The following is a 19,884-nucleotide window of genomic DNA, read 5'->3' as shown; positions in this document are numbered from 1 at the left end:
CGTGTTCAGCTTAAAAGCAAATTCCACTACATTGTGTGGGAGTGGCCAGCCTATGCATTCTTTACACATAGCACGCAGTTTCAGAGATTTTCACAGGGAGACAGCAAACGTCAAACGCCAATGCTACGGATTTCCTGATTGGTCACCTTAAACAAAACGTCATTTTCCCGTTTTAGAAGAGCAGTGCTGATTGGCAGACGACATTTCTGATGCCTTGAGCTGAAGGAGTAGTGGAAGAGACGAAAGATACACCCCTTCACATCTGGCATGCAGAGAGGTCGTTCCATTGTCGCTCTTGGAGCGAGGAACAAGTCTCTCCTCAGTACTCCACTGGGAGAGCACCTCTGTTGAGAGCGAATCGAAGTCGAGACTCTCTATATTGAGTCCTTGCGATTATGCGATGTTCACTGTGTTGGCCAACACACTTATGAACAGAGTTATAATTAAACACCTGCGAGCGAATTTTTGAGTGGCATCGCGGTGGACTGGTTATCTGACTGGTGTACCATGCCAATAGTTAGACTGGGGGCGAATAGGAATCCATGACTTCATCAAGGCGTAGGGGAGAGTTTGATTGCCGAAGGTCAATCCAGATAGAACGAGAGTTATCTTATTTGTCAGCAGTGAGCGGCGCAAACAGCAGTCATTGCAGCTTACGGTATTGTGTGCTACAGCTATTGCGAGTCCCAGGGAGAGTACACTTCACTGCATTTCACACGCAACAGCCTCGACCATACCTAGCAACATTCTAAACGATAATTATTCAAGTTGAATAGGTGCGCCTGTCAGCCATTCTGCCAAGTCAACAACCATCTTAAACTTCGTATAGAAATTTCATTAGCGAATCCTATCCTTGAGAGGTAACTTCACATTCCGAAAAGAACCAGGATATAACTTGTTCAATTCATAACTAAAAGTGCCATTGTGACTTCTCAGAATTTTTGCAAAATAAATAATAACTTTCGTAAGTTTCATGTTTTTCTTACACTAACTAGCACAACTCCAGTACCCAAGTATCCCACTACTTACGTAAGAAATTTTGTGAATTTTTGTGTCATTTCCTTACAGCAGACGACTCCAGAAGATATTTATTGCTGAAAAATTTTTAGGCATTTCTCCTTAGAACGTTAGGAGCGTCTGTCTGATTTCTGTAGTAGTGTGGGGGTGGAAATTGCATCTTGCAGGAGCCACAGGGTAAAGGGTACATCTTAGATTAATCTATTGTGTAGAGTAACAGAATCTCAGATCAACCCCACGCTCACAACATACTAAACTATGCTGTAAAACTTCTTATTGGTTTTGCGACTTTTTTCCAACAGTGTATTAAGTTGAAGGCTTTTGAGCCATCCCACATCGAACTCCTGGCGGCCTCAGCGTTTTTTGAGAGTAGTGGGCTACGTACTGGTAGCTGATTTTGTCTTGTCCCTTTTCTCGTCACCATACGAAACATGTATGACACCACACTAAACATACAGTCTTTATAATATCTTGCAGTCAACAGATACACCCAGAACTTTCACACAGGGCGAGATGTGTGTGTGGAGGGGAAAACGCTTTCCGAATAAGCGGCTGAGCCTACCCTCGGGATCTCCCAGCCAACCATGCCACAAGGCTCCGTCTTTCTTTCTTTCTTGCTTGATGCCAATTTTGATGCCATTTCCAAGACCTGAACTTGTGCAATGTATGGCAGTAGTAAAGCAAGGAAAGACAACACACCAACAGTGTCTGCAGTGTCAGACAACGGACAGGACCGAAGTCACGCCAAGTGCACGGCATCCTACATGGAACAGGTTTACCAGATCTGACATCATTCCTAGTTCCAGAGGTGCTGCAGCGTTCTGAGCACCTAATCGTAAACTTCCATTATTGGTTTGCCTTTCCTCAAGTGCATGTGTAGATGATGATGATGATGATGATATTTGGTTGGTGGGGCGCTCAACTGCGTGGTTATGAGCGGCCATACAAGTTCCCAATCGTGTCACGGTCCAGTCTCGTCACTTTTCCCGCATGATGATGAAATGATGAGGACAAGACAAACACCCAGTCCTGGACGGAGGAGACCCCGACCCGACCGGGAATCGAACCTGTGACCCCGTGATCCAGAGGCAGAAATGTTAGCCACTATACCACAATCAGCGGACTGCAGATGAAGAGTACAACAGCTCTCCGTCACGGTAGCTGGGGAGTCAGCTTGGCTGGACACCTACCTAAGAGACCAGAGTTCGACTCCCGGCTGGCTAGAGGAGTTTTTCCGCTCGGGCGGGAATTCGTTATGATGTTGTCCTCATCATCACCTCTTTATCACCGACACGCAAGTTGCCTAAATGGCGTCAACTAAAATGACTTGCACCTAGCGCTGACGCCACCACGCAACAGAAAGAAATACAACGGCCTCACGAGCACTAATTATACCCAATCACAAAATCACGTTTTTTAGAATTTTCAGTTCCATTTCATGTCCTCTTATTTTCATTTTTGGTAGCTTGCTACTATAATTAAATAATTTATTATTATTATTATTAGCGAGCTCTCCCAATAAATGGAAGACAGTAAGCAATAACTCGATCGACTTTTCTTTAGGATCTTCTTATTGTTCCGAAAAGGTTTGCTTACGTTATTCCGACCACTTTAGTCTGTACTGTTTTTGTTTTGGTGGCTCTGATGTAACTTCCCATTTGTCTTCTTTGCGTCTGAAGATGTCTCTTTCTAAAATGTCAGTTGGTCTTTTATGTTTGCACTGTTGAAGTCCTTTCGGACTTCATTCAGCCAACGTGTTGAATTCTCAAGTTAACATGGTTTGTTATCCTTTTTATCAGTCGCTTTCCTGATACACTGTTGTAATATCCAAACAATTTCATTCGCCTTTTCTTAATGTCAATTTCGTTGTTTGGAAACTTCCTGTTGTTTTGACTGATTATAGCCTGTAACCATCTTAGGTATGTCTTGCTCCCAAAAGTTTCCCAATGATCTTTCCCTCTCCTTTTTTGATTTCTTAAAGTTCGTGTTTCCTGTTAAGTCAGAGTTTCGCTTATATATAGGGCTGTTGTTTTTATGACTGTGTTGTAGTGCCGAATTTTTGTCTGTTTGGACTCGGATTTTTTCGTTGTAGAGGTTTTGCACTAACCATTATTCTTTTTTGACTTTCTGGAGGTGGTTTTGCTGTGAGATTTTTCTTAAAGCCTGACGGTTCGAGCAATTCTCCGAGATATTTAAAGTAAGGGACGCTACTGATTTTACCATATTTTGTTTTCAGGCTCGTGATTCTGTCTTTGAACATAAGAATTCAATTTTCTCAATTGAGATATATAACCCTACTTTTTCCGCACATCGTTTAAGTGTCTCGAGCTGTCTGAGACATCCGTCTCTTCGTTCTCTGTAAGTATCACCAGGTCGCCCGCAAATGCGAGATATTATGTGTTGGGGTTGTTTTTCGGAAACTCCAGTAGGACTGGCTTTTCTTGAGTTATTTCTCCCATCCTTCGATAACCTTGTCCAGGAATGATCTAAAACAGAAAACGAGAGAGACCAACTCCTTGTCTCACACCTGTTTGAATGTCAAAAAAGGGCTCTCAGATTCCTCCCATACATTTTACTTTAGATTTTGTGCCTGTTAACGGTTATTTTACGAGTTTTGGGATCTAATCCCCTCTCCTCTAAAATTTGGAATACTGAGGCCTATCTACCGAGTCTTATGTCTTTTTGGAACTTACGATTGTGCATACTAGAGGTTTCTGTCTGAGCGCTCCCATTTTGAGTATGGTTTTGAGGTTAAAAATTTGTTCCGAGCATGACCCGTTCGGTCTGAATCCTGGCTAACATTCTGCTAATTTGGATACTAATAGTTTTCGTACACTATTCAAGAGACAAGCTAATAGAATTTTGCAGATGAGCGGTAAAGGGAGATCTCTCTACAACTGTTTACATCTGATTTGCCTCTTGTTAGAGGCATTAGAGCAAATTTCCAGTCATCCAGGTCTTTTCGGTTTGCCAAATGTTTCGGATTATTTGTGTAATTTCTTTGAGTGAATTTGTGCCTAAATGTTTCAAGTGTTCAGCCACAATTTCGTCCTACCCTGATGCTTTGTTGTTTTTAAGTTTCTTGATGTGTGAATAAATTTCACCTTGTGTTGGTGGTGACGAACTTTCTGTTGTGATTTCTGGATATGTTTTCGGGAATCTCTCGTTGGGTTCCGGACAATTTGAAAGCTGTGAAAAATATGTGACTGGTTGTTAGAAATTTTCTTTATTTGTAAAGACTAATTTACCAACTTGTTTTCGAAAGCATCGGTTCTGTGGCGAGTAACCTCTGATTTGGTTCGCAAAGGTCTTGTAGAAATCGTGTGTGTTGTAATTTTTTGAAGTTGTCTTCAACTGACTCCAGTTGTTTAGTGACATACATTCGTTTGTTTTGTCTTAAAATCTTGATATCTGTTTTCAGACTTCGAGAAATTTCTTCTACGGTTTTTTTCTGATTTGTTGCAATTGTAATTTTGAAATGCCTTTTTTCTATCTTCCAGTGCATTTTCACAGTCTTGATTGTGCCAAGGGTGTTTAGGTTTTTTGTGATGACGAAGCAAATCTTTCGCTATTTCGTTGATTTTAGTTTGAAATTTCTCCCAGTCTTCTGCTGGCTGTTCTTTCCATTTTTCTGTTATTTTAGAGTCCTTGATTTTCTGTAGATCAAATTTTGAGACTACTACATTTTCCCGTTGAATTTTCTTTTGGGTGTGAATTTAATTTTGATTCTGGTTAAATAATGATCCAAATAGGTGTTTGCATGTCTTCGTAATTGCACATCGTGAATTTACTTTTCCTAATCGTACGATATTGCCATGTGATCAATCTGAAATTCTTCTTAATGATGGATAGGTGGTCGCCATCGCCATTGGGCTTTTCCCAAAGTGAACTTGAGGTGCTGTTCAGATTGTTTTGTTGGCATAACTCAACGAGTCATGTACCATTTTTATTGGCGACCTTCTGAGCCGAATAGTCTTCCATGCGGTCCCTGACAATTTGGGCATTAAAATCATCGAATAGAATTCTCACATCATCTTTTGGACTTTACGCCATCACTGTTTCAACTTCCCAGAACCTTTCTGTTTCTTCGGGATCTTTTTCAGTGTCACCATTCTTTGGTGCATGTACGTTAATATAGGTGTAGTTTTTGTTTGTGTGTTTGATTCTTAAGGTCATAAGTCGGTTGTTGTTGAGCTTCGTATCTTTTACAGAATCCAAAACTTTGTCTACAACGAAGGTCATCCCAAATAGAGCTGCTCCTTTGCCCATTTTCTTGTTTGTTCCACTTTTGAAGATTCTGTAATTATTGTAGTCTATCGTTTCTGAATCTATGAAGCGTGTTTCTTGCAGGGCGAGAATTTGGATTTTCTGCTTCATGAGTTCTGTTGCGAGATTGTGTTGCTTTCCTGCTCGAATGAGTGTCTGAAAGTTGAAAGTGCCAATGTATGTGTGTGCTCTTCATGGAAGTTTAGAGAGCGCTCCGACTTGCCCTCTCGTAAGTCCAAGCTCCCTAGAATCCCACTTTAGAATGGGTGAATGGTCCACTTTGGGTAATTAAGTGTTTACTTGCACGAGCCACGTTTGCTTGTCATCAATTTTCTAGGTGTAGAATCAGGGACTGTGAGTTCCTGGAGCATGTTTACAGATGCACCTCTTGGTGAACAGACGCTCAGCACACACCGCTTGCTCCAAATAGACGTAGCAACGATTTTCGTCCGCGTGTGGTATTTTATTTCACACCTACCTTGCATATCTGGCGGGCATTCCCCTACCCATCCTGGGGACGAGCCAGATGGCAGCTGACAAATCTCACACGGGATTATTTCTTTAATAATATTAGTTAATCCCTTGCTTTGAAAGCCACACCTAATTTTTTTTCCTAGACGTGAAAAGTAAGCAGCGGTAAAGAATAGAGAGTCACAAGCTTGCAGCTTATTCATGTTATTCGGCAGTAAAGTAAAACAAGGAGAAATTTGGGAAGTTCAGGCAGAAGAAATGAAATCTTTAAGGTTTGTCGATGGCACTGTAAGTCTATCAGAGACTGTAAAGGACTTGGAAGACCACTTGAAAGGAGCGGATAGTGTCTCGGAAAGAGGGTATAAAACGAACATAAACAGAAACAAAATCGGGGTAAAGGTGTGTAGTCGAATAAATCTGGAGATGCTGAGGCAATTGAATTAGGAAATGAGGTGCTAAGAGAAGAGTTTTGGGTTTGGGGGAGCAAAAATAATTGAAAAAAGGTATATTTAAACATTTAATGTGGAAGTTCCTTCTCAATCTCTACCTCTGGAAAATAGTTCTTTACAGAAGTGACAAGAAGAGAATAAAAGAGTGTCAAATGTAGCGACACTACAGAAAAATGCTGAGAATTAGATGGCCAAATTTGATTACAAGAAGAGGTTGGTTAACAGCAAACATCATGAGGAATCAAGCAATCACCAATTTGGTAATGTGTTGATGTGTAGATGCCTATATTTGTAGCTGAAGACTATGGCACAAGTACAGTAACGAGGTTCGAAGGGATGTAGGTTGCAGTAATCATGTAAAGAAGAGACTTGCATAGGATGGAATAGCATGGAGAGCTGCGTTAAACCACTCTTCGGACTGGAGGCTGCAACAAACGAACACCCATGTCTCCAGGTCGACACAATGAAAGACATTTTATAGAGCAAAACAGTTTTAACTGATCTTCTAGTTTAGTTTATCTGCACCTATTAGGCTGTTCCATGAGTTTGTAGCGTTTCTGTATTGAGTGTTGGTATTCTGATTACTATGGGTTTATTTGTCGATTGTCGTTTTTTTTTTGTTGTTGTTGTTGTTCACTGTTGCTATTTAAGATTACATATTGTCATTTTGTCATTTGGAGGCATGAAGTCGAGCTATAGACGCTAGAAAATTGAGTGCTAAGTAGAGAATTCGGAACATTTCCGAGACATATTCTTCAGTTTGAGTTGAATAGAGGAGTGACTGAAGCGGAGGAAACCAAAAAAACTTTTGCGCCGTTTATGGGGATAGTGCTATTGGATAGAGCACGGAAAGAAAATGGTTTTCTCTTTTAAGAACGATCGTCTTGACATTGGTGACTCTCCACGTTCAAGAAGACCTTCGGGGTTTGATGAAGATCGTTTAAACGCATTAATCCAGCCCCGGATCTACGATATTTCGCCCCGGATCTACGATATTTCCGAAACAGGGCAAAAACTTGAAAGAGGCGCCCCTTCCCCCCCCCCCCCCCCCCCCACCCGGCGTTTGAAAGAAGACGTCAAATTTTTTTTGAAAAAATTGATTTTTAAAAGGTACGTTTATTTTGTAGCGCACGTCTTTTTGAAGAGTTTGATATATAAAACATATATGTTCGAGGAAATGTAAGTGTGCCAAAGTTCAGAGCCATGCCTCTTCACACAGCATTCTTCAATCGCACTTCACTGTATTTCGCTCTGTGGAATTGAAATATCTATATTTTGTAATGGAATTCATCAAACCTATATTCAGGACGATGGAAATTAAAATGTCCTGTGGACCCTATCATGCTCCCAGTCGACCATTTTGATATCCTATCCCCCTTAAAAAAAAGCTCGCAATTGATACTGGGTGGAATTATTTGTGATCGGGAGAATAAAAATTCCTCTGAAAATCTGCACTCTTTTTTGCCTATTAGCTAATAACTTTCCCTTGTGTGTTACATAAAATTAAGTACAGGAAACATAAAACCAATAAAGCCAAGAGAGAAGCAAGATAGTACACATTTCTTCAACCCTTAGGTCCTAGCAATTTTTTTTCTCTCTAATCTTGCTACAACTTTATACAACGTGCTTTCCTTTCTGTGAAAGAATGTATTACCACATCAAAGTTCGTCAAACGTTTTGCCACTTGACAAATCAAAATGTTGTTGTCTCATACTGAAAAATCTGTTAACACAATTTGATTACGTATATTTTGCCACTGTCTGCTAAATAAAACGAAATAGGCCTTTCTAATTTTGCAGCAATTGTAACATGCCAAATAAGTGAGACTGTTTTGGGACAAATGGTCATTTTTATCTACCTCATTTACACAAATAACAATACAGAAAATAATTCATGAAGTATCAATATCAAATGCCTATTAGGCCTACTACAAGCAAAAAGTTTTATGTTAGGAAATAGTTTCGTATTTCATCCATACGCTCCGGTTTCTCAAGCACTAGATCGAAAAGTAGTGGTACGAAATTTTTATATAAATTTGGAATCGTCATATTCTTCCACATAATTTGTGTGATGTCCCCGTTTCTTCTCCTTCCTCGTTCTAACAAACAATCTTGTCATCATTAATTCTGTAACTATTGCTGCCACTGTGAAAACTTTTTCTCCGGTTAACTTCGCTAACGCTGCCAGAATCACAGGTTCAGTTATCCCGCGTTTATTCTCCGGTTATGTGTTATATCGTGTTCGAACAAGGCGGTGTTTTCCGCGGTATCCCGAGAACAGAACTTAAAGTGGCTGCTAACCGGGAATCTGGCAAAAATATTGTGTCAAAATTTCATTTTCTTGGATACACTGGGCCGTGCGTAGTGACCGCGCGGTTTGAGGCGTCATGTCACGGACTGCGCAGCCCCTCCTGCCGGAGGTTCGAGTCCTCCCTCGGGCATGGGTGTTTGTGTTGTTCTTAGGATAAGTTAATTTAAGTAGTGTGTAAGTCCAGGGACCGATGATCTAAGCAGTTGGGCCCTTAGAAATTAAGAAAAAAAAAAAAAAGATACACTGAGAAGATAATATGTAATCTTTCTTACCTGTTATTCCTATTAGTCGTTTATTTCCACTCTGGTAGTCTGAATCTATGGATTTCGTTAGTAATTATAACAATGCTGATCATTCGCACACCCAATCAACCACATAAACAAACAGCGATTGGCATTCGCCCGTTCGAGTTTACTCGGCTCACTTGGTATAGCCCCACCCCCTTTTGTCTACGGGAATTGTTTTTTTATTTCTAGATGCGATGGGGATTCCCCTGGCAGAGGCATCACTTACACTATGCACAAATGCAAAAATCAACTTATGATTCTGTTGTGACTTGGCAAGACAGCCAAGCCACTACGAGGTGAAGCCGAAAGGCACGCGTTTAAGCTCACACAAGCTGGCGTGAGGTCTGGAACAGTTAAAGGAGTTATACTAGCAAGAAAAGTACGTAGCTGCTGGAATACTTAACTTTAATCCATAATTGGTGAACACGGTCTGACGGTACATGCATCACATGATAAATATCATATGATAATGGGGCCTTGCTAGGTCGTAGCAAATGACGTAGCTGAAGGCTATGCTAACTATCGTCTCGGCAAATGAGAGCGTAATTTGTCAGTGAACCATCGCTAGCAAAGTCGGCTGTACAACTGGGGCGAGTGCTAGTAAGTCTCTCTAGACCTGCCGTGTGGCGGCGCTCGGTCTGCTATCACTGATAGTGGCGACACGCGGGTCCGACGTATACTAACGGACCGCGGCCGATTTAAAGGCTACCACCTAGCAAGTGTGGTGTCTGGCGGTGACACCACAGATTCCTTCAGAAATCAACTTAAAATGTGTTCAAAAATATCTAAAACAAACTGGGATGTGTTTCAATGTCATACAGTATCAGATGAATAATCGATAGACCAATGTGCGCTGGATGCTAGGCGTTTTGTGATACAAGGTTTTTTTTTTCTTCAAGAATATGAATTTGGCGCCCCCTAAAATCGCCTCACTAGATACGAGCCTTAATCCACAATGAATCACCTCATTCTATGCGAGAATTAGCAAATGCGATGAACTGTGATGGTTCAAATGGCTCTGAGCACTATGGGATTTAACATCTGAGGTCATCAGTCCCCTAGGCTTAGAACTACTTAAACCTAACTAACCTAGGGACATCACACACATCCATGCCCGAGGCAGGATTCGAACCTGCGACCGTAGCAGTCGTGCGGTTCCGGACTGAAGCGCCTAGAACCGCTCGGCCACACCGGCCGGCTGAACTGTGATCATTCCACCATTGTGCAACATTTGCACGCAAAAGGAAAGGCTAAAAAGCTGGGTGTATGGGTACCGCACGCACTAAGCCAAAATCACAGAAATTAGCGGATGGCCAAATGTGCATCACTGCTTGCTCGTCATCAAATGGCTGAACAGTACCGACTATTCCCATCCTTTATCATTACTGGTGACGATAAATGGTATCTTTGTCCTAAGATAAGAAAAAGAAAGGAAGGGATGAGCCCAAACAAAGCAGCAACAGCCCGTGCAAAGACAATAATAAGGATAATGTTACACATCGACGATATGGTGCACTACGAATTGCTTGGCCGTGGTGTAACCATCACTGCCGACATTTACTGTCAACGGCTGAGACGTCTTGCAGAGGCAATCCGAGAACAACGACCATGAGCACTGCCTGAAGTGATGCTACTCAACGACAGTCCCCGCCCGCATTCTGCTAGATTGACAAAAAACTCCATACAGGAATTGGGTTGGGAAGTCATTCCGCATCCTTATAATTCACCTGATCTTGCGCCCTCGGATTTTCAGCATTTCCGCTTTCTATCGAAGAACCTCCACTTTCCAGATAAAAACGCGCTCCGAACATGGCTCGACGATTTCTTCGCCTCAAAACCACGTGATTTCTATTGTCATCGAGTCGAAAAAGTCGGCAGACTGCTGTAAATAGTGAAGGAGGATGTATTACTGATGACTAAAGTCTCTTTAATGTGTTATCTGTCGTGTTTATTAAACTTACGGGAAAACGCTACGAATTTATGCACCAACGTAATATTTCAGCTTGTTATACGGATGGAACGCAAGGAATTTTACTCAATGCTTCGTGTAGTGTAGACCGATTAACGTCGACTTTTGGTTCTAGCAGGTAATTTTTGGCTCTGAGCACTATGCGACTTAACTTCTGAGGTCATCAGTCGCCTAGAACTTTGAACTAATTAAACCTAACTAACTTAAGGACATCACACACATCCATGCCCGAGGCAGGATTCGAACCTGCGACCGTAGCGGTCGCTCGGTTCCAGACTGTAGCGCCTAGAACCGCACGGCCTCCCCGGCCGGCGGTAATTTTTGTTTGAATGGAATTGTAACATGCAAGCCTTTGTGAGATTTAGACTGCAACTCTTTGCTGTGAACCAACTGTAGGGCTGTTCAGCTATTACTTTTGGAAAATTGTTCGCATACGTTGGAGCACGTATAAAAAATTCTTGGCAAGAGGAAGCGCCCTCGAAACTTGTAGAATGCCGATCAGGAAAGGAAAAAAAAAACTTGGCTAACATAGTGACGGTGGCCGTTGAAAATGTTCACTCATTACGTAGAGCAGCCAGCAGAGAGAACAATAAAATCATTGCGGCGGCATAATGATGGTGCCGCTGGAGGGTAGCTCGGCGCTCGTTTCCAGTCTATGCACAGACAGGCACGCCCGTGTGTTCCAGCTCCAGCTGCCGGCGCCGCCACGGGCGCTGGAGTGTTGTGTTGCGCAGTGTTGTATTGTGTGCTGCTCGCTCTGGCTTTGTGTACGTGACCTGGAAGAGTTGGCGCCGGCGGCGGCAGATGGCAGCAGCTACAGCTGATGCTGCGGTCCAGCGGCCGCCGTTGCCGGGCCCCCACCCCACCCCTCCCCACACCACCCCCAAGTAGGTAGGGCGCTGGGGCGGCGCCTCGTGCGCAGTCTGGCGGCTGCGCCGATCAATACGACGCTCTCCACTGTGCCGGCTGCACCCGCCTAGCCCACTGGAGACGGACTCTGAGCAGCGAAGCGGCGAGACGACAGCAGTAGCAGCGGTCGAGCCACACGACACACACAGCAGCTCATAGCTACCTACACATCTCGCCTTACTCAGGTAAGCCCGCGTTACAGCTCCTGCCACACGCCGTGCAGCTACCCGCATTACATGTACAGCGCGATCCACTGTACTTTTCGTGGTCGAAGATAAATCGTACCAATATTAGAGCTAATTCAGTCCCATTGCATTTGCATACTGAGCGAGGGAAAATGGCTTTATGTCTCTGTATGCGCTGTAATCTCTCTCTTACCTTACATATTACCTTACATATATATTACCGAGGCATCAGAGCTGCCTCAGACTTCATAGAATACCGGTTTCTGAATAAACTGGGTAGCATTTATCGAGAGCACCGTCGCATTTCTTTGAAACATTCCCGTCCAAGTTCTTGTAGCATCTCTCCTACACTTCCCTATGGGCCACACCGATCTGCTATGGTCCTAGCACCAAAATCCGAATTCTTTCGATTTCTGCTGTACATCTACACGTAGTGTCGCGGGAAGAATGGTCAGTATGATAGGAACGATCATTCGAAACAGAAAAGCATCGTAAACATGGACTCTAAGATGCTTAACATAAGCGCCATGAGCACTTGTTCTTTAGAAGAGATGTTTTTCACAGTAGCGATGATGAACAAGTGCTCACAACAGCTCTTAAGGTATGCGTTTTAGAGCACATGTTTACTCGATTTTTTCTAGTTTTTGGCCATAGAACAATCTCTCAAAGTGTTGAAGGCAAAGAACTTGGCGATAGAAGAGGTTTGTTTCACAGTCTCTAAGACGAATAAATGCTCGTTGTACTTAAGGTATGCATTTTGGAGCCCATATTGACTCGACATTTTTTCTTGAAATGGTCGTTCATGTCGTGTTCCTGAATACTGACGATTCCTCCAGCACGCCCTGAATACATATGCTGCAAAGCATTAAGAAGTTCATGGTCGAGGGTACTTAGCGTGGTACCATATGTTAGGGATCCTTCCCGTTAAAATCGCGAATGGAGAGCAGGAATGCCTTTGTAATAAGTTTAACCTTGTCACGGTTCCTACGGGAGCGATACTCAGGGGACTCAATAACACCTCTATATTCTTCACTTATTGGTTCTTTATACTTTTTAAGTAGACTTTCGTAGGACAACTGACTTGCACGCCTACTTGGTAAGCACTGTAAATACATGAGAAATGCTCTAAGACTGGACGTACTAGCGTCTTGTATGAGATTTCTTTTCCAGATGCACCACATCGCAGCAAACGAAGGTATTTCTGTAATCTATTATAATACCAACTACAATATAGCGAGAATATTTAGAGATTGTTAAGTGTGAAAGCTGTGTTACAATGAATGTATCTCTCTCTCTCTCTCTCTCTCTCTCTCTTTAAATTAAGAAGGAACAGGTGTGGTTCTGGGGGGAACTGTAGCCCCTCTGGATATCCCCCTCTGGGTATGCCTACGGCAACAGCAACGTCAGCGAACAAATTGTTGGTGCTGCTGACACTTCTGATAAATCGCTGATGTGCAGTACATTCAGAACAAAAGATGTCCTACTGCTTTCCATGGGCCACACCCGCTATTACTTTCGTTCCTGTTGAACATTCGTAGTTCAGTACAACTTACTGGGTCCTATTAGTGAAAAAAACAATTCAGCCATTCACATATCGCCATTCACGCATCTCGGCACGATCCTATCTTATGTGGTAGTTGGCGATGTGATACAGTGTGGAACACCTTTCGGAAATCTGGTAAGACGGTATCCAAGTTTTCAACTTCGGTTTTTCATTTCTGGTGCACTGATAAACGATTCGACAATCGCCGAGTGCTTCATCAATATGCAGACGCGTCCACTGCAGCTGGGAACGGAAGAAAAACGCGCTCCACAAACAGAGCAGGAGTCTTTTAACCACCAACGTACACCTGTAACAAAATATGAGATTGTCCCACCGAGGATGATCTAGCAATTTTTTATACCTAGCATCTAAGGAACAACAGTTGTTGACTATCAGAATCGCAGTTTACTGTTTCTCATTAACGGATTTCTGTTGTACAACCTTCTGCAGGCCATTTCAATTTGAATGGTGAGGCGGCAACATCGAGGAAGTAAATCCATCTAGCAAATACAACACAGCGTCAAATTAGTTTGTAACTGCAAGACTACAGATGCCAATGTACTAAGTTTTATCCACAGTCGGTACTGTCAACTACACCTCTTTTTATATCTTTGGTAGTTATTTCGTAATGTGAAAAACGTCGAGTTGCACTGGCTGCGTAAATCAACTCAAAGGCTGGAGGAAGGAACAACAATACTTAGGAGAGCACTGTGGTGTTCAAACCAATCTTTGGGTTGATAACAGGTGCCATGTCGCCGTTGGTATGAAATTGGTCTGAGGATGGGTGTATTACCGAAACTTATTATCAAACAGTAATCAGTTGCGATTTGTACTAGACTGAACCTTTTACTCTGCAGCGGAATGTGCGCTGTTTTGAAACATTCTGGCTGATTAAAACCGAGTACCTGACAAGTACTCGAAGGAAGCGTCCAGGTTCGAGTCTTGGTCAGCTTCAAAGTTGTAATCGCTGATATTCACCCTGCTTTAAGTTAAACTTTATAGCATGTTTTCAGGAGCACGTAGAAGGACATCCGGAAGTAAACGTAAGTGAAATTAATTCTCGATGCTGAAGCAAAAATAAAATGTCATTTTTTTCACTGGTTTTTCAGCGATGCACATTTCACGTACGGTGCTCCTCTTCCAGAAGAATAAAAATTACTGTGTGTGTGTGTGTGTGTGTGTGTGTGTGTGTGTGTGCGCCTTTGTGTGTTGGTGTGTGTAATTCCAAACGAAGATAGATTTTGGGCACCGAAACTAGCTCAGTGGTTTTTGGGACTGCTGCACCTCTTTTCATCACCTGGCTTTACAAAGGTGGTTTGACAAGCCTGGTAAAAAAGCAAGGAAATGGTTGTTTCGTAAACAATTCACCTTACTTCTTGACATAGTCTCCTTTGAGGGATGCACGGTTGGTCCAGTGATCCTCCAGTTTTTTCATTCCATTGAAGAAATGTGGTCTGTCAAAATCTGCAAAATACTCGTTGACTGCAATTATCAGGTCCTCACTTGATGAAAATTTCTTCTCAGCAAGCCAAAATTCCAAGTTAGGGAACAAAAAGAAGTAATTTGGGGCTAAGTCTGGAGAATAGGATGAATGAGGAACCAATTCGAAGCCCATTTGATGCACTTTTGTCATTATCGCTGATGTGTGGCATGGTGCAGTATCCTGGTGAAAGGGCATTTCTTTGCGTGCCAACCTTGGTCTTTCTTTCACTCAGTTCAGGTTTCAAACGATCCAGCAATGAAGCATAATAGGGTCCGAATGCGGTTCTGCCTTTTCCCAAGTAATGTACGCGATTTATGCCTTGTGAATCTCAAAAAATAGTGGCCATCACCTTACAAACTGACAAAATGGTCTATGTCTTCTTCGGTACACCTTCACCAGCCTTTGTCCACTGTTTTGACTGCCCTTCTGATTCTGATGTGTAATGATAAATCCAGCTCACAAATTGGAACAAAAAGTCTTGTGGATTGTGATTAAACATCGCCAGACATTGTGCTGAAGTGCTGTACCGGATACGCTTTCGGCCGACTGTGAGCAATCGCGGTATCCACAAAAAAATGGCTCTGAGCAGTATGGGACTTAACATCTGAAGTCATCAGTCCCCTAGAATTTAGAACTTCTTAAACCTAACTAACCTAAGGACATCACACACATCCATGTCCGAGGCAGGATTCGAACCTGCGGCCGTAGCGGTCACGCGGATCAGACTGAAGCGCCTAGAACCGCTCGGCCACGCCGGCCGGCCGGTATCCATATCGCACACAGCTTCTTTATATCCAATTCACTGTGAAACATATTATGCACTCGCTCATCCCTACAGTCTCAGCAATCTCATGAATTTTTGTTCGGCGGTCTTGCATTACCATATCATGGATTTTGTCATTTTTCCTTTGTGGTGACCTCAGTTGGACAGCCGGAAAGCGCTTCGTCTTGGGTGCTTGTGTGACCACATTTAAATTCATTAATCCAGAAGTAAATGCTCTTCAATGAGGGTGCAGAGTCCGCGAGAACTTCATCCAGTTCTGTTTTGATTTGTGTGGCAGTCAAACACTTCAAGTGAAAATGTTTAATAACAGCACAAAACTCATTTTTCTCCATTTTCAGTCGCAGTTGACACAATGTCCAATTCAGACGGCTGTCAACAACCAACTAATTACTGTACATTGTTGAAATCGTTTATACGATCGTTGAAACACTCGAGCTTACCAACCATGAAAGCGCAACAAAATGTTCCATTCTTTCATGGAAATTGTACCTCTATAATTATACCTCGTTCGCAACCTGACGGTGTTTGGGGCAGGGTACATAGTGTACGCATTATTCTTTTATAACTACACAGTAATGGGTTATGCAGAAACCAATTTAGACTTTCTACGAGCTATGTTTTAACGGGGACGAGAAGTTGTGACCAGTTGCGTTTGCATTCTGCTTTTTAGTTCACACACGCGACCGCACATACAGTGCGTGGCGAAGGATACTTCGCATCAGTATTGTCTAAAAACCATTCTGTCCCTTACCTGCATAGTGCATTCACTATGCGCCTCTGTAGGCGCACTAAACTCTCATACGTTATTACCCCTACGCAGAATTTAGGATACTGGCAGCTGAGTTGCAGTACACTCTTCCTGGAATACCAATTCTCTAAATTTGCTCAATAGGGTTTCGCCAGAAAAACGTCGTCATTCTACCACTTAAATTCCTGACCATCTCTGTCGTCCTTTCGCGTGGGATGGGTTCTACAGACCTGTTACGGTCCTAGGAGCGTGTCGCAGATCTAGTCGCGTGTCTGCTGTCATGTCTGCTTGACAAGATCGCCAAATGGTGGAGCTGTACCCTCGATTTTATCACAGTAGCGTTATGTATGTGATTTCCTTTACTGATGTGGTACACTTTCTTATGACATTTCCAATAAATCTAAGCCTTCCTTCGCCGTTCCTGCTACCGAGTTAATAATTTCGCCTCATTTCAAATCGCTTGTTGGTATCAACCCTCCATATTTAAAACAAGTGGCATGCTTCAGATCTCCACCATCAATCTTGCAATCGATCGCTATAGTAATCCTTACTTCTTCTTACGTACGTTATCGGATCCCCTTTCAGCTACTGTACTCCAGTTCTTAGTATTAAGTTAGTGCATAAGCTAGTATCGTGTTTGTTTTTAATGTTGGCATTGCGGTTTGGGTTTATTTATCGATATATCGATTGTCAGTTGTAGTTCACAATTACTATTTGAGTTTACAAAAAAAATGGCTCTGACCACTATGGGACTTAACTTCTGAGGTCACCAGTCCCCTAGAACTTAGAACTACTTAAACCTAACTAACCTAAGGACATCACACACATCCATTCCTGAGGCAGGATTCGAACCTGCGACCGTAGCGGTCGCGCGGTTCCGAACTGTAGCGTCTAGAACCGCTCGGCCACTTCGGCCGGCTTGAGTTAACATATTGTCATTTAGGGATGGTGAGAGGAGCTGTAGACGCTAGAAACTGGAGTGGAAAGTCGAGAATTCGGAATATTTCCGACATATTCTCCTGTTAGAGTTGTGGTGAGACACATGATTCGCACTTAGGAGGACGCCGGTTCAGATCACCGTTCGGTCATTCTGATCTAGATATCTCTCGGTCCGTTAAATTGCTTCCGGCGAATTCCGAGGTCCGTGTTTCCTGCCGAAATTGCGCCGCGCTCCTAGTGACCACGCCGTTGAACGAGATCTTGTTGTTGTGTAAATAAATACCTTGCGTCATACATCGTCCAGAGTATATGTAGAGACAGGTTGAAATGGATAGAGCATGATAAAATAAAACGCTAGGTAATTTCGGTGATTTAGTGATCGGATGTGACAGATGACTTGCCAAAGCTGCAAGTAAACAACCTTGTTACCGACTTAGTTACCCAGGCACGACTTACGATTCATCCCCCCCCCCTTTCCCACCTTCAGAGCTTCAGTTCCGCCTGTCTCATCTGCTTCCTCACTTAATACTTTTCCAGAACATCTTTCTGGACTAGAACTCACGGAAGACTGGAAATCACGGAGAAACGGCTTAGACGCAGCCTAGGGAATTGCTTCCAAAATCAGTGTTTCACTCGGCAATTCCCTATTCTTTGCATGGAGAGACGGTGGAACTGGTGGAAAAGTAGGAAACTTCGTGAGGCTGCTTACAGTTTGGTTGCAGTGCCGCAAGAGAGCAACGAAATGCAGGAAGACGAGAGGAGGATCGACGTTAGGGTCATGAATTGGCAATTAATTCTAAACGTAATTAAATATAAGGTTCTGAGCACAAATAGGTGGAAAGAAACATTACTTTTCGATTACATTACTAGTGTTAAATCACTCGAAACAGTGACAAACATAATATATCTACAAGTACATTATATAATTAAAAGTATATGGAAACTCAGTAGTGGACATCAATACAGAGGCGCGTCCACGTTTCGCCTTTATCGGTCTAGAGCTCTGCTGGGGACATTTTCAGTGAGGTATCTGAATGTCTGTGAAGGAATGACAGTTCGTTCTTCCTCAAGAGCCAAAATCGGAGAACGCAGTGATGTTTGACGCTGTGGTGGTTTGGAGCGAAATCGGCTTTCTGACTCATCCCAAACGTGTGCCACTAGGTTGAGCTCGGATCTCTGGGCATACCAGTCCATTCCAGTAACGTTATTATCCACAAACCATTGCCTCACCGACGCTGCTACATGACAGGGTGAATTAATATCGTCTCCGAACTGTCCCTCTACCGTATGCAGTATACTATGCTTAAAATGTTGTCGTAGCGTTTCGTGTTTTCTTAAGTGCAACTAGCGGACCACACCCTAATCGCGAAAAACACTTCCATACCACAACAGCACCTACTCGGCTGGCTCCACACATAGTACAGGAAACATTCTCCAGGCATCTGTCAAACCAAACCCTTCCATCGGATTGCCACAACAGTATAAATGGCTCAAATGGCTCTGAGCACTATGGGACTTAACATCCGAGGTCATCAGTCCCCTAGAACTTAGAACTTCTTAAACCTAACTAACCTAAGGACATCACACACATCCACGCCCGAGGCAGGATTCAAACTTGCGACCGTAGCGGTCGCACGGTTCCAGACTGAAGCGCCTAGAACCGCTCGGCCACAACGGCCGGCCCATAACAATATAGCGTGATGCATTAATCACTCCACGCCCAATTAGTATAGAGATCACTGATACAACGTAATGAATTGGCTGGCAGAACCTTCTTCAATTTTCTTGTAGAAATAGCAAACAGCCAGTCTGTTGCAAATTGTAAGGTTTATTAAAACCCCTTTACGATGATTTCAAAGTTCATAAAAACATCTTCTTCAGAAGGAAATACAGACAACTGGATTACATGTTATGAGAGAGATACGTTAAAATACAGCCGAAAGGCGCCAGTGAAATATAAAATTTCACGTCCATAATAATTTTATATTTGGCTGACGCCTTTCGGCTATATTTTAACGTACCTCTGCCTCAGCATGTAGTCTCGTTGTCTACATTTCGTTCTGAATAAGACATTTGTATAAACGTTAAAACCATGGTAACGGGATTTTAAGAAACCTTCAAATTTGCAACTGATTGGCTGTTTGCTATTTCTACAAGAAGATTTTATTCTACGGTTGCTGCTCCAGCCATGTACAAATTTTAAAACTTCTTCATTTTATTTTTCCTTTTTTGTTTTTAAATTCCAGCACATTACCTACGGCATTTTTAAGCATCAAGAAGGAATTGCCTGAATTCGTGCCAGCATGTGAAGGTACTGGGTTCGAGTCCTGGCCTACACACAGTTTTAATCTGTCAGTAAGTTTACAGAAATCCAGTACTCTGCTGCAGAGCGAAAGGTCAACCTGGGAACAACTCCCTAAACAGCTAATGGCTAAGCAATATCTCCGTAATATTCTAATAAGAAAGGTACGTACAAGAGGTTCTGAGATTGAAAAGGGGAACGGTCCTGGAGCTGTCATGGCGC

The 19,884-nt window shown here is 42.8% G+C and overlaps 1 protein-coding gene across 1 annotated transcript in view; it reads left to right on the top strand.

The window, feature by feature from the left end:
- Positions 1 to 11,690: 11,690 nt before the first annotated feature.
- The window catches only part of LOC124614013, a 167,817-nt gene continuing 159,623 nt past the window's right edge, over positions 11,691 to 19,884 (top strand). The window contains exon 1 of the mRNA XM_047142828.1: positions 11,691 to 11,863. The gene's annotated coding sequence lies outside the window, so the exon portion shown is untranslated. The remainder of the gene's footprint in view (positions 11,864 to 19,884) is intronic.

This window comes from Schistocerca americana, chromosome 4 (genome assembly GCF_021461395.2).
Source record: "Schistocerca americana isolate TAMUIC-IGC-003095 chromosome 4, iqSchAmer2.1, whole genome shotgun sequence".
Classification (NCBI taxonomy): Eukaryota; Metazoa; Arthropoda; class Insecta; order Orthoptera; family Acrididae; genus Schistocerca; species Schistocerca americana.
Note: the sequence above shows the minus strand (reverse complement) of the source record. Positions and strands in the feature narration are given on the sequence as shown.